Below are 13,420 nucleotides of genomic sequence, written 5' to 3' on the forward strand. Positions count from 1 at the left end.
TTTTGATTAAACTCCAAATGAAACAGGGTTAAGTTTTGAAGTTTGTGTGCTAACTGCACTTCCTGACATTTTATTTATTTGGTTCCTTAACAGTTGAATTCACTTATAGCTCTGGTGCAACTCAAAATTTTTCTGTCCTGTGTCCACTCACACACACCATGGCAGGCAATGCTGCAAGGCTGGAATGACTCCAGGGACATCAGTGGTCCGAGGAGCTGTAACAACTCTGAAGTAACACCTGCCGGCAAACTGCTCTAAGGGCAAATTTCACCTAGACTTCTAGCTTTCTGGAGCTGCACAGATCCTTGAGTTTCTTAGCTCCCGCAGACTGGCAATGTTCTCTGGTTTGGTAGCAGTCCTGCTGAGGACTCCATGGCTAAGATTATTTCTCTGGCATAGAAACCATCTGGGAAAAACAAAAACAACGAATGAACAAACAAACAAACCCCAACCAAGCAAACAAAAAACTAAACCCAGCCTTTCTATTTATTAAGTTTTCTACTATGTTCTACTAAACTCTGTCACCTTCCAACAGAGTGCAGTCACATCTAAGCTGTCTTCCGGGACTGGTCACTAGACTGTCTTAATTTCCCAGTTGTGCCCAGGAATTGTTTGGAGGAATGCTGGCTGGAAAGGCCAAAGCTTCACCAGAGATCCTTTTAGTTAGCCTAACACTCCACATTAGCTATCAAAAACCAGGAATCCTGCTTTCCCAATAGCTCAACTAGCTGTATGATCACAAAGACATTTGCCTTATGGACTGCTAAAAGGCTGGGGCTACCCTGTTCCCATACTTGTATCAACTGGATTTTCTTAGAAATCATAGTGAACCAGAGGTGTTGGAGACACAACGTCTGGAAAGCTTAGCAAATGCTGACTGATACAAAGATGATTCGATGATAGACTCAATGCATGAAGAAGTAACTGTGAAAGTGGTCAGTCTGAAACTCACTCATAGCAGAAACCCAAAGAAATAGATCTCACTCCTTAAACAGAGCCAAATTAAAAGGTTGAAATTGTAAGTTTGGATCAGATTTACTTTAGATCCGTGAAAATCACAGGACTCAAAGACAAGAATAACCAAACATTCTTTACAATTTATATTACACAGGGAGCCAGACAAAAATTATCCGCTGTTTTCCCCCAGCTTTAAAAGTCCCTGAAATTCCACCACATCATCCTGGAAGTCTAATCAGAGTTCACAATGTCCTTCTATCCACTAAATCAAGCCTTATCTTAGAAAAAAGGATGGGCTGATGGTTGTAGTAGGAGACAAAGAGCTAACTATGGAAATTTAATTCTGTCACAAACTTCCGCTGTGAACACAGCAAGTCATTTGGGAGATATCAACCATTCCCTATGTTAGACACTGAAAAGCTACACCCCTAGCCTGACTTAGTCATCTTTTTCTCAAAAGAGTCTGTGAAGACAGGAATTTCCATTTGTTCTATGCCTCCTAGATATTTTTGTTAAAATGAGAAGAGATTGCCCTCTGGAGGTGCCTTTCCCCACTGACCATAGATGGACTCAGGAGCAGTCCAGGCAGGACGCTCACACTCTGGGTGGCTGGGAGGAATCTCACAAGTCTCCTTGTCTGACTGACTTATCTGCAGAGTGACTAACAGAGGGACTAACAGAACTTCCTTGTTTCTCCAGCCTCTCTTGTTCAAATACACTGGTAGCTCGGATGAAAAACTACCTTTAGGCCCAGTGCCATCATCTGCCATCTCAGATCAACCATTTTTATCTTGTATAAGGCTGCTTAAACAAAAACAACACCAAAAAATGTAGCTATTTCTCAGCCAGGATGGTTCCCCAGTTTGCTTCTCAGCCCATTTGTGCAAATAGCAGTGTTAGCACTAGGAGAGTAATGGGAATGGGTAAGTGGGAATGAGCAGACCACACCTACTGGTGGTAGCTCAAACTTGTACTGGACAAAAGTGGTTATGCAATCATAAGCTTATTTTTTTTATACTTAATTTTAAATGAGTTAAAATATTTAAACTATCTTACTTTTTTTTTTCCCCCTTTTGTTGGGAAGATAACCAAACACTTTGGATTTAGCTTGGTGTTTGTTTTTGTTGTTGTTTGTTTGTTGTGTATTCTAAACTTGCTATTATCCTCAGTAAAATGTGTTAAAAGGAAAGAAAAACAAAATTGACAATAATATATAAAAATAAATTTAAGCGACAAATTATTGAAGCACGAAATGACATATCTTCAGTGTATCAGATACCTACTGCTGTGAACTGAGCTTGTGTTAACATGTAGACACAATAATTTAATATCTTCTTAAATTTAACCCTTTTTGTCGTCTCAAGAATAGCAAAAGAACTTATTATTATTCAAATTTATTGTATCACAGAAAGTAGTAATAAAAAATACTGAATTTATGGTGCACGCCTGTATAAACTAGAGTTACTTGCAAACAACAGGTCTTGCTTCTGGGGAAATGTAATCTGAAGAGTCTTTGAAACTTCCCCTTTTTGGAGAATACTTCCCTGACCGCTGCAGCCTTAGTTTACTCTGAAATAGATGAAGAAACTCAGTGAAATACCAGGATTCTTCTCACTGACAGGTCACGTACTTTGCCTCAAGGAAATAGGCAGAGTGTATTTATAAGGCTTTAGAGAGGATCCTGAGGAATCCAGTTAGCACACTCAGTGCTATCTTGCTAAGAAAAATCTTTAGTCAGGTGAAATACGCTTCAGCTTAACTTGTATAAATTAGTTGCCCAGAGTTTCTTAAGAGTCAGTGGAAGACACTATTCAGGTGTCATATACCCTACTCTAGCACTGATGCTGAAAACAGATAAGATGAATTGTGCACTGTAAGGCCCCCATTTCTTTCCACTGAGTATAAAGATGGTCTATGCTCTTGACTCCAGCATAGGCATCTAACATTAGACAAAGTGAATCTCTCCCCTAGCCAAGCCAAGCAGCTGATAAAAAGCAATATTTCATGGCCTACCCAGCACAACTCATTCACTAACGCAGGCAAAACAGAATACAAAATGGGGAGCTCTAAAGGATTTAAATGAATCAACACCTCTCCACCACCGTGTCAAGACTAATGTAGTGTTGATTAAGAAATAAATGCAAGACCTTATCACGTGTGTCCCCCTTCCAACTAGAAGCTGAGACAGGGAAAACCACCGTCGGGGGGCTTTCCCCAGTGCCCCTCTACAGGAAATCAGTGTGAGAGAAGCTCCATTTTCCCCACTTTTGTCCTTAGCACCCTCCTTGTCCCAACTTGTCATTTTTACACACCTAAGCAGAAGAGCGAGCTTTGGGCTAGACAGGCTAGCACTGTGAGCATGCACAGACTGGCTGGGACCCTCTGGTGTTACAGGAGCTGTGCTCTGACCTCTCTTCCTTTACTTCTGAGTGATTTGTTTGTTTGTTTGTTTGGACTAGATACTGCTGCCAATACCTTCAGGTAGCTTGTGATTATGGAAAACTCAGTTCTCTTGTGTTTTCACAGATAAGGATGTTATCTGATAATTTTCTCCCTCACCTCCCTAAGTGCACAGCTGACAAGATCCAGCAAGCAGTTTTTCCCTGAGACAGAATATTCCCGAGTTCAGGTTATGGCACAGTAACCCACAGGACTATTCTCAGGCTCAGCACGTTATTTGATTTACACGGTGTGTGCACAAATAGGCTAGAAGGCTGCACTCACAGGTTTGTATGCGCAGCAAATCTTTGAGCATTGGAATAAACACCACACACACAATTTCAATAGCACATCAACATGATAGAAGATGCTAATGGAAAGAACAGGGCAAGTACAAAAGGCACAAAAACACGCAGCTCCAAATCAACAGCTTAAACAAACCACATAGATGTCCTTGAACGGAAGGTTCAGAATAACTTTTTTTGTTTCTTTCTTTCTTTTTTTTGCTGTTCTTTTTCTCGGGCCTCTCTCTAGTCTAGCTAAGAAAGACAGACCAAAAATGACAAAGTCAGGGGTAGCTGCTGGCTGCAATCCAATGTCCTCAGTAAGAAGACAACTTCTAACACCAGAACTCAAATCTTTCGTGAAAGCAACTCCTTCTCTCTGCATCTTTGTCTTGTTATTTAAAAAAATAAAAATCATGTATGTCTAGCATTAAACTGATTTAATAGAATGCTAAGTAATGTACTTTTAAGTTTTAAATATCCAAACATAGTTTATGCGAGGAAAAATAATCAGTCCTGCCAGTGTAATTCATTATGTCTCAGTTTCATTTTCTCTTTCTTTTGTTTACTGCAATGCATTTGTTTGCCAGGGTAAAATGGCATGATTTACTAAAATCTATTAAAAAAGCAGTGAATAAAGGAAGGCAATCAAAATTAATTTGTATCCTGTATTTCTGCTGGAAGAAACGTAAAAATTGTCATCACAAATAAGTAAAACCAGGTTGTGCCGTCTTGTTAAATTCTCTTTTTTTCCTTTCTAAACTTCCTCTTTTCTTCCTCTGACAACCGGTAACAGATTGATGTATTATTACGCCTGTGAAGTATGTGAAAGAGACGGACTTTGTTTGCTAAACTTGTCACTATGTGCTCATAACTCAGGATTTTTAGTTTTGTTTGTTTGGATTTGGGGAGGATGGGAAGAGTGGGTTCAGCATGGTTTGTATTTGAAAAATCTATCAAGTGAGAGCTGAAATAATCTAGAGGACCTATCTACTGAAGAGAGAAACCTACTTTTTTAAGAAAAAAAGAAGGATGTCTGGAATATGTTCAAGTAAGAGAAACCTTATAAAAGCAGATAGTAGCAAAGAATAGGATGGAATTTTGATTAATGTTATGTGTATATAAAGGATAAATACTCAATCCACTTCCCTGTGTTATATTTTTTTTTCTTGAAGGAATAACCTAATTATTTTTGAAATATGAGGAACATGGGAAATTCCACATAGTTAGAAAATAGGAAATAGATTATTATAGTTTCCAAGAAAAGAAGAGCAATTCTGCCTATCTCTGTACAATATATATGACAGAAATATCTCATTATACAGCATGAATATTAACAACCAAAGCAGGTATTCAAAATTTTGGAAAGAATAAATCCTTGGGTGGAGAGAAGAAAAGATGTCTATAAATAACAGATTACAGCAGACAAACACTGCATTTTGGGCTTCTTTTATGAGTATAAAAATACAGTCTAAGAGGACTATAAGGACTATAAAGTTCACCTTTATATGAAACACATTTTGCACTGAGGCTGCTTCATACAAATGTACAGAAATAATTCAGATTTGTGTAGAGGTGAGCATGAAGTGCAACTTGCCTGAAGGATTTGAAACAAAGAATAAGTATATATGGCAATGAAGCAAAACTTTAGAGCACCTGCCTACTGTATTAGTGTTGGTTTTTAAAATATCCTAATCGATATCAAGCAAGACAGGATTAAATGGCTAGACCTGCAGACCAATAAGATTTAAGGGAGAAAATAAAATCAGAGCCATTTTGAAAAAAACTGCAAACAGTTTTATTCTCTCTGGGTTAATCTGGCACACAGACATTTGCTGACAGAAAAAAACCTGGAAAGAGATAATGCTAAATGTGACATTACAGCAAACTGACGATGTATCATAGTTTGACCACAATGTTTTTATTTATGCTGCTGGAAGCCAGAAATTTCTCAACTGATGAAACATTCTGATTTTCTACTTCAACAATTAAAAATTCACTTCCTATATAAACAAGTGTAATGGCATACATAGCATGCTTTAACATGTCTATGGAAAAAAAGAAAATATACTTAGAGTGACATAAGTGGTATGCAACTGAGATAAAAGCACATAATTAAAGACTAACAAATAGAAGTGGAAAAGTCTCAGAAAATTCCCAGAATAAAATTTTACAGTGACCTGCATGTGGGTCAGTCACTGTGCCCCGGTGAAGCTCAGTACAGACTTTTGAGGGAGGATCAGGGCTATGAAATCCACTGAATCTGGATACCCTTGCATAAGAAGTGGCCATCTGGGATATTTTAATTTAGACTGAATAAAAAGTAAAAAAAAATTTCTCAGATAAAGATACTCCTTTATGATCGGTGATAGACAGATGACTTGGAAGGATTTATTTTTTTTCTTTCCTTAATTTTATGTTTTTCATCAGGTTTTGCCACCCTTAATCTTTTCTAGACATCTGAATTTCTGTTTCTGGAGAGATGAAATAATGAATATACGTGTGTCTTAATCCTAGAATATTTATTCATATACTTCATGTAATTAAGCAGGGCCTTCCTCATCTCAGACAATGTGGCAGCAGAATAATAAATAGAATATAAATTATAGTTCAGCTCTTGGGATTAGTGGATTCAGCTAAGCAAATAAAGAATGAATTCACAACATCTGTTCAAGTTTTGCATTACAATACATTTGCATCATCTTACTTAAAGCTGACATTCCCATCCCACCTTGATAAAGCAACGTAAAAATATATTTGTTTAAGAAATTGGTAAAACTGACACATTAACTCAGAAATATGTTAGCATCAAACAGACAAGCAGCCCTATTAAATGAACACTTGCCTCTAACTCTGTACATGTTTTATTTTACTTCTAGATATACAGGCCTTCTGCATAGCTAACTTCCTCTTCGTGCTTGGCCACTCCACAAACAGGCACACTGAGCAGTAAAATGCTTCACTGTATGCAGAATATATGGACAATAGAAAAAAAAAACAAACACCCCTTTCTTTATCAACCTGCTAATTTGATTCTGTGTAACACAGAGGTGATATAGTACCGGTGTGTAATGAAGCTAATTTCCCTTCTCCACAGATGTAGCCATGTGAAAACAGGGCATCAAAATTACAGGTCCTCCTGCAAAACTAAAAGGTCTGAAATCACCAAAAATCAAAAGGTACCCCCTTTGTTTTTTTATTAAAGACCGGAATAAAGAAATTTCTGGAAGTAGGAGTCAAAAGACAATGGAACAGGTGGGTAAATTTTTGCCCTTTCCTACCACAGATCAAAAACATGCCCTGTGAGTCTAAGCCACATCTCACTACTCAGGCCATAAGGAATTAGAAGATGTCATGCATTCCTTTCTTTAAAATTACACTACAAGGCAAGAGTTTTGGTGATTATCATAGTGTTGTGCACTTGGCCTCCAGGAAACTTTCTGCTGGGCCTCCCCTGCAGGTCAAGATAGAAATTCATTCTTCAAGGAAAACAGGACAATGTCATGACTGCTGGTCTACAGATCTGCAGGCACAGTGGTGGGTATAATATTACAAGGGAGTGAAATCACGAGAAGGTTTTGAAATGGTATTCAGACAAGGACATGCTCAGGTCCAGCTCCTGTGCAAGTGTTTGGAAGCCTGGAATCAGATGCCTGAAATAACTGCAACCAGGCTGTGTAAAGCAAAGTGGCTTACAACTTTTTCTGAAAAGGCTTCTTCAGAAATGTGATGTGATACTGAGTTGAAACATCAAAGTGGGCTTATGCACTTTCCCACATGGTCTCTGGGAGAGGTTCCTACTTCATTTCCCAGCTCATTTGGAAATATACCAAGATAGACACATATTGCAGAAGCAGAAATCAAAACCATAGTAAAATGGAAAATTTGATACTAAAGGAAAATAGGGTTGAATTTCATGTTACACCTAGATGATGCTTTGTTTCTCCCTTGCTTTGCTTTTTTTTTGTTTTGTTTTGTTTTCTTTCTTTTCTGTGCAACTTTCACTCAGCCAAAGAGGAATGAAAATACCTACTATCCTTCCCACAATGCTCAGTAGTAGCTCAGACAAGCTGTATTAGAGATATAGGGAAGGTTTCTAGAACCTTCTTAAACCATACAGGCCAAAGAGCTTCCCCAGGGAGATCACCTCTACCTTTACTCTCTGCTGTGGGAGCTTCCCTTGTGCCCTCTGAACTGTGAGCAGCATCAGTCTGGGTCACGGAGATTCTCCTGGCTCTGAATTGTATAATGCTTAGACAAACTCTACAGAAGCAGCACTTTTCAAGCTAGGCTAAGGCTGTCCCCTTGGCATACTGTATCAATACGCGACCAGATTTGGCTCTCATTTACTGTGGAGCACAGTAGGAATAATTCTGCTAAAACTGATGACCTTAAATCAATGCCACATTGGTCTAAGACACAAAGAAAAGTAAGATCCAGTGATTAAGATACATACTAGGATTTTACATGCATGCTTGCAGAGGATTTTGTGTTTGCTCTCAGATGTCACCTGTATTAACTGCCTATGATTATTCAGACTAGGAAATACAGCTTTTGGAAGTCTCATTCCAAGTTCTTCTGCTGAAGATTAAATGGTTGCAAAGAATATCAAGATGTGGATAAGGAGAAAAAGGGTGCCATGAATGTCTGAGTTGAGTGGAAAGAATTTAACAGCTGCAGAACCACAGAAAGAAAAACCAGCAGGAGGGTCACAGTCGCTTTTGAGTGTGGGGCAGCTGGACTGCATTTATACAAGTCCTATGAGCAGGGAAAAGAGCAGTCAAGAGCAACCACTTATATTTTCCTAGGCACTGCAAGCACAGAGTTCTATTTAATTAATCAATGAATACAAAGGAATTATTTTAAAATTATACAGTAAAATTAATTTATCCATGTGACAATTTGCATCTTAATTAGATAATCCAAAGTTCCTGCATAGTGCCATTAGCATAAACTGAAGTGTTGCATAGTTACTTCTTTAAAATGTTTATTTTAAAGATGGACTGTTTGTATTAATTTAAGACTATTGTTTTGATAGGCATTTCCTTAAAAGGTTTTCAATGTATAAGGATTACTGAAGATATTAGTGGTTGATAATATTTCATTTTAACAGGTTTATTTCTATGGTAGGCATTTAACTGAACTTCTTACTACCATATATAAATCTATGTCTATTACCATTGTCATTATGTGATGTCAGCAAATTATGAAGTACTCAATAATTATTTTTGTTGAAACATCAAGGTTCTGAAATCATTTAATGTTACTAGCTGCTTGTTATGGGCACATCGAACTCAGTCAGCTTGTAAGATATGAGTCAAGAGCTTTCAATATGTGCATTTGTATACAAACATAATTTTATCTATTTTTATAACCCAGACTTTTAAATGGAACCCATTACTGTGGTAGGTATTTTAGTACTTGTGGGAACATTTATCCATGTTTAGGAAGAGCACAACTTCTTAAATTCATAGATGTAACATATGAATAGATATTATAAGGTTATCATAGAGCAACCGGGTTATTTAACGATTTAATGAATGTTCAGTTAACTCTGAGGGATGAGAAATGTCAAATGCTAGTGGAAAGTGAATGTGAGTCCAGAGGTTCCAAGGTTGGCATTAGCTCTGGAAATAGCATAAACATTTTAAAATTTCACAGATCCTTCCTTAAGAAGGAAAATCACTGGAACTGTTGCAACAGTTCAGACACAATTATGTTTGTATGTGTCAAATAGACTTATCATTGCCTAAGAAAATGAACTTCGCTAACAAAAAAAAAAACCAACAAGGCAGAAGAAAAAAAGGCAGAAAAATACCTTGCATAACTATTGTAAGTGAAGGGAGAACAAAACTTTGAGATTTTCTTTGAAACAGCTTAAAAGCCAGTCATTCTCTATTATACAAAACAAGAAACTCCCTGTAAGAAGCTCTGCTAATTTTTATACATTCTATACTCAATGTAATGTAAATAATGCTGGAAAATTATTCAGATTGCACACTAAATATTTGGAAGTTAGGAACTGCCAGACTTAAAACTGACCATGCCATGCCGCCTTTATTTCCCTGTATCTGTCTATTTTATTACCTAATAACACCCCACACTCAAGGGACCCCTTTTCATGTCAATCCTGCAGAACCATAAGCATATGACAGACATGAATAATTCAACTGATTTCAGTGCAACGTCACAAGAGTTTATAACCATTTATAATCAGTTTAGGCAATGAAGGTTGCATTATAAAACTCAGAAGATGGCCAGCAAACAATGCTGATATTTATTTTTGCTTTCTGAATACAGAGTAAAGCTAGATAAGGGCTTCAAAAGCTAGAAGAGTGCTTTAAAATTGCTGGGGAAGGGGAACCTCTATCCATTCCACTCCTGTCAGTTTGATGCCAGTGCCAGTAATAGATGCCCAGGGCCTGGAGAAGGGTCACAGGTCAGCAGGAGCACACCTCAAGAGCAGCACAAAGGAATTCCAACCAGTACGCCAACTTTATCAGGGGCTCAACTTAAATGTAAACACACATAACATGGCGAATAAACATGAGGAGACATGCACATGCCTGCAGGGCTATGATCTTATTGGCATCATAGAGACATGGTGGGATGGGTCCTATGACTGTAGTGTTGGAGTGGAAGGATACAGGCTACTTGGAAGGACAGGCAGTGGCATCACCCTCTATGAGAAGGTGGGCCCTCTCTGGAAGGAAATGAGAGACCTGGTAACCTGGGATATGGAGAAGGCTGAGGTACTCAACAACTTTTTTGCCTTGCTCTTCACCAGCAAGTGCTCTAGCCACACTGCCCAAGTCACAAAAGGCAAGGGCAAGGACTATGAGAATGAAGAACAATGCACTGTAAAAGATCAGGTTTGAGACCATCTAAGGAACCTGAAGGTGCACAGGTCCATGGAACCTGATGAGGTGCATCTGTGGGTCCTGAGGGGACTGGTGGATGAAGTTGCTAAGCCACTATCCATCATACTTAAGAAGCTGTGGCAGTGTGGTGAAATTACCACTGACTGGAAAAGAAGACACATATTCCCCATTTTTAAAAAGGGAAAAAAGGAAGACCTGGGGAACTACAGATGACTTAGTCTCACCTCTGTGGCCAGCAAGATCATGGAGCAGATTCTCCTGGGAACTACGCTAAGGCACATGGAAAATAAGGAGGTGATTAGTGACAGCCAACATGGCTTCACTAAGGTCAAATTGCACCAGGCAGATTGATTGGGTGACCTTCTTCAGTGGGGTTAAAGCACTGGTGAATAAAGGAAGAGCAACTGATGTCATCTATCTGGACTTGTGCAAAGCATTTTACAGTGTCCCACATGACATCTTTGTCTCTAAATTGGAGGGACATAGGTTCATGAATTCAACAGATGGACTACTCGGTGGATAAGGAATTGGCTGGATAGTCTCACTCAAAGAGTTGTGGTCAATGGCTCAATGTCCAAGTAGAGACCAGTGATGACTGGTGTTCCTCAGGGCATCAGTATTGGGACCAGTGCTGTTTACATCTTTGTCTGTGACATGGACAGTGGGACTGAGCACACCCTCAGCAATTTTCCTAGCAACATCAAGCTTTGTGGTGCAGTTGACATAGTAGAGGGAAGGGATGACAACCAGAGAGACTTTGACAGGCTTCAGAAGTGGGCCTGTGCAAACCTCATGAAGTTCAGCAATGCCAAGTGCAAGGTCCTACACACGGGTCAGGGAAATACCAAGCACAAATAACAGGCTGGGCAGAGAATGGATGGAGAGCAGCCCCAAGGGGAAGGACTTGGAGGTATTGGTTAACAACCTCAACACAACCTGGCAATGTGGGATTTTAGCCCAGAAAGCCAATCATATCCTGGGCTGCATGAAAAAAAACATGACCAGAAGGTGAAAGGAGGTGATTCTCTCCCTCTACTCTGCTCTGGTATGACCCCCATCTGGAGTACTGCATTCAGCTCTGGATTCCCCAACATAAGAAGGACATGGACCTGTTGAAGTTAGTTCAGAGCAGACCCATGAAGATGATCAGAGCCCTGGAGCACCTCTCCTATGAAGACAGGCTGAGAGAGTTAGGGTTATTTAGCTTAGAGAAGAGAAAGCTGTGGTGAGACCTTCTAGCAGCCTTCGAGTACCTAAAGGAGGCCTACAAGAAAGCTGGAGAGGGACTTTTTACAGCGGTACATAGTGGCAGGAAGAAGAGCAATGGCTTTAAATGGAAAGAAGGTAGATTTAGATTAGATAAAAGGAAGAAATCCTTCACTATGAGAGTGGTGAGGCACTGGAACAGGCTTTCCAGAGAAGTTGTGGATGCCTCATCCCTGGAAGTGTCCAAGGCCAGGTTGGATGGGGCTTGGTCTAGTAGAGGGTGTCCCTGCCCATGGCAGGGGGGTTGAAAATGGATAATTTTAAGGTCCTTTCTAACCCTTCCAAACCCCAAACTTCTATGATTCTATGTCTGACCTGACACTGAAAACTCCAGTCAAAAAAGAAACTTAATTTTCTCTTATACTCATTTGTGCATTGTTGGTGAGCCCCAGAAACACATGCAGCTTTATCATTTGCACAGTCCAACTCTGTGACATGTAACATAAGAACTTATTTTTTGTATGTACAATACTTCTTTTTCCACGGGCTAGAGAACTGATGATACCATACAACTTCAAAAGTGGCTTCTGTTTCAACTCTAAAATGTTGTTCTCTGTTTTTTCTTGGAGCCTGTTACAAACCATTAATTCTGTTCCTTGCCATAGATGGGAGCTAGACTGAGACTGTGAAATACCTGCAAAAAATGGATAAATGTAGAATAAGTCAGTTGAATCATATCCTAAAAAAAAGACCATTTTTCTCTATACACTATAAATTAAGTCTAGGCTAATTAGTTGAGCCACCATCTACAGTTACCTAGCATGTTTCTTGTCTTTTGAGTATTAAAGAGGACCTAAGGGGAAAAACAGAGAAAATGAGCCAAACAGCTACAAACGAACACCTAATGGAAGTAAAAAAGAATATTCTATCTGCATTTAGCCTATTTGTAACATACAGAGCTATTTATTTTGTTCATAATATGAATAGGCCAGATACTATCATTATAACATCACATTGTACAAACACATGTGAAATGGCCTACGGCCTTTAAGCAAGTCCCAAATACTTGCTTATATCTAGGCAAATCCCCAGGTGATGTACACCAATTCTAACACATGTGGCTTGCGAGGGAGAATGTCAGTGCATTTTGTATTCTGGTTATCTTTTAAAAGTATAATAATCCTCTATATTGGTAAGTTTCCACAAAGGATTAGTAATTTACAATAATTCTGAGACTGCCGTAAATTCTTCCAAACTAGGCCCTACTATCAGAGAGGCTGGCAAAGGAAAAAATAAAATGCTGGGGAAAGGAGAAGAAAGGCATGGATGTTCAGATGATGGCATTTCTCTTCCCATGTAATCATCACATGTGATGGAGCCCGGCTTTCCTGGAGATGGCTGAACACCTGCCTGCCCATGGGAAGTAGAGAATGAATCCCTTCTTTTTCTTTGCTCATGCACACAGCTTTTGTTTTCCCTATTTAACTGTATTTATCTCAACCCATGAGGTTTTTTGCCTGCGTGATTCTCTGACCTACTCCACTGGGGAGGAGTGAGAGAGTGGTTTTGTGGGGCTGAGCTTAACTGGAGTTAAGCCACAGCACTTCTTTATAGAATAAGATGATAATCAAAACTGCCAATGGCATAGTCATT

At 39.1% G+C, this 13,420-nt stretch overlaps 1 protein-coding gene across 1 annotated transcript in view; it reads right to left on the bottom strand.

Annotated features, from left to right (window-relative positions):
• The window catches only part of MYO16 (myosin XVI), a 379,702-nt gene that overhangs the window by 63,051 nt on the left and 303,231 nt on the right, over window positions 1–13,420 (bottom strand). The gene's annotated exons all lie outside the window — the stretch shown is intronic.

This window comes from Streptopelia decaocto, assembly GCF_964273445.1.
Source record: "Streptopelia decaocto genome assembly, chromosome: 1".
NCBI classification, from domain to species: Eukaryota; Metazoa; Chordata; class Aves; order Columbiformes; family Columbidae; genus Streptopelia; species Streptopelia decaocto.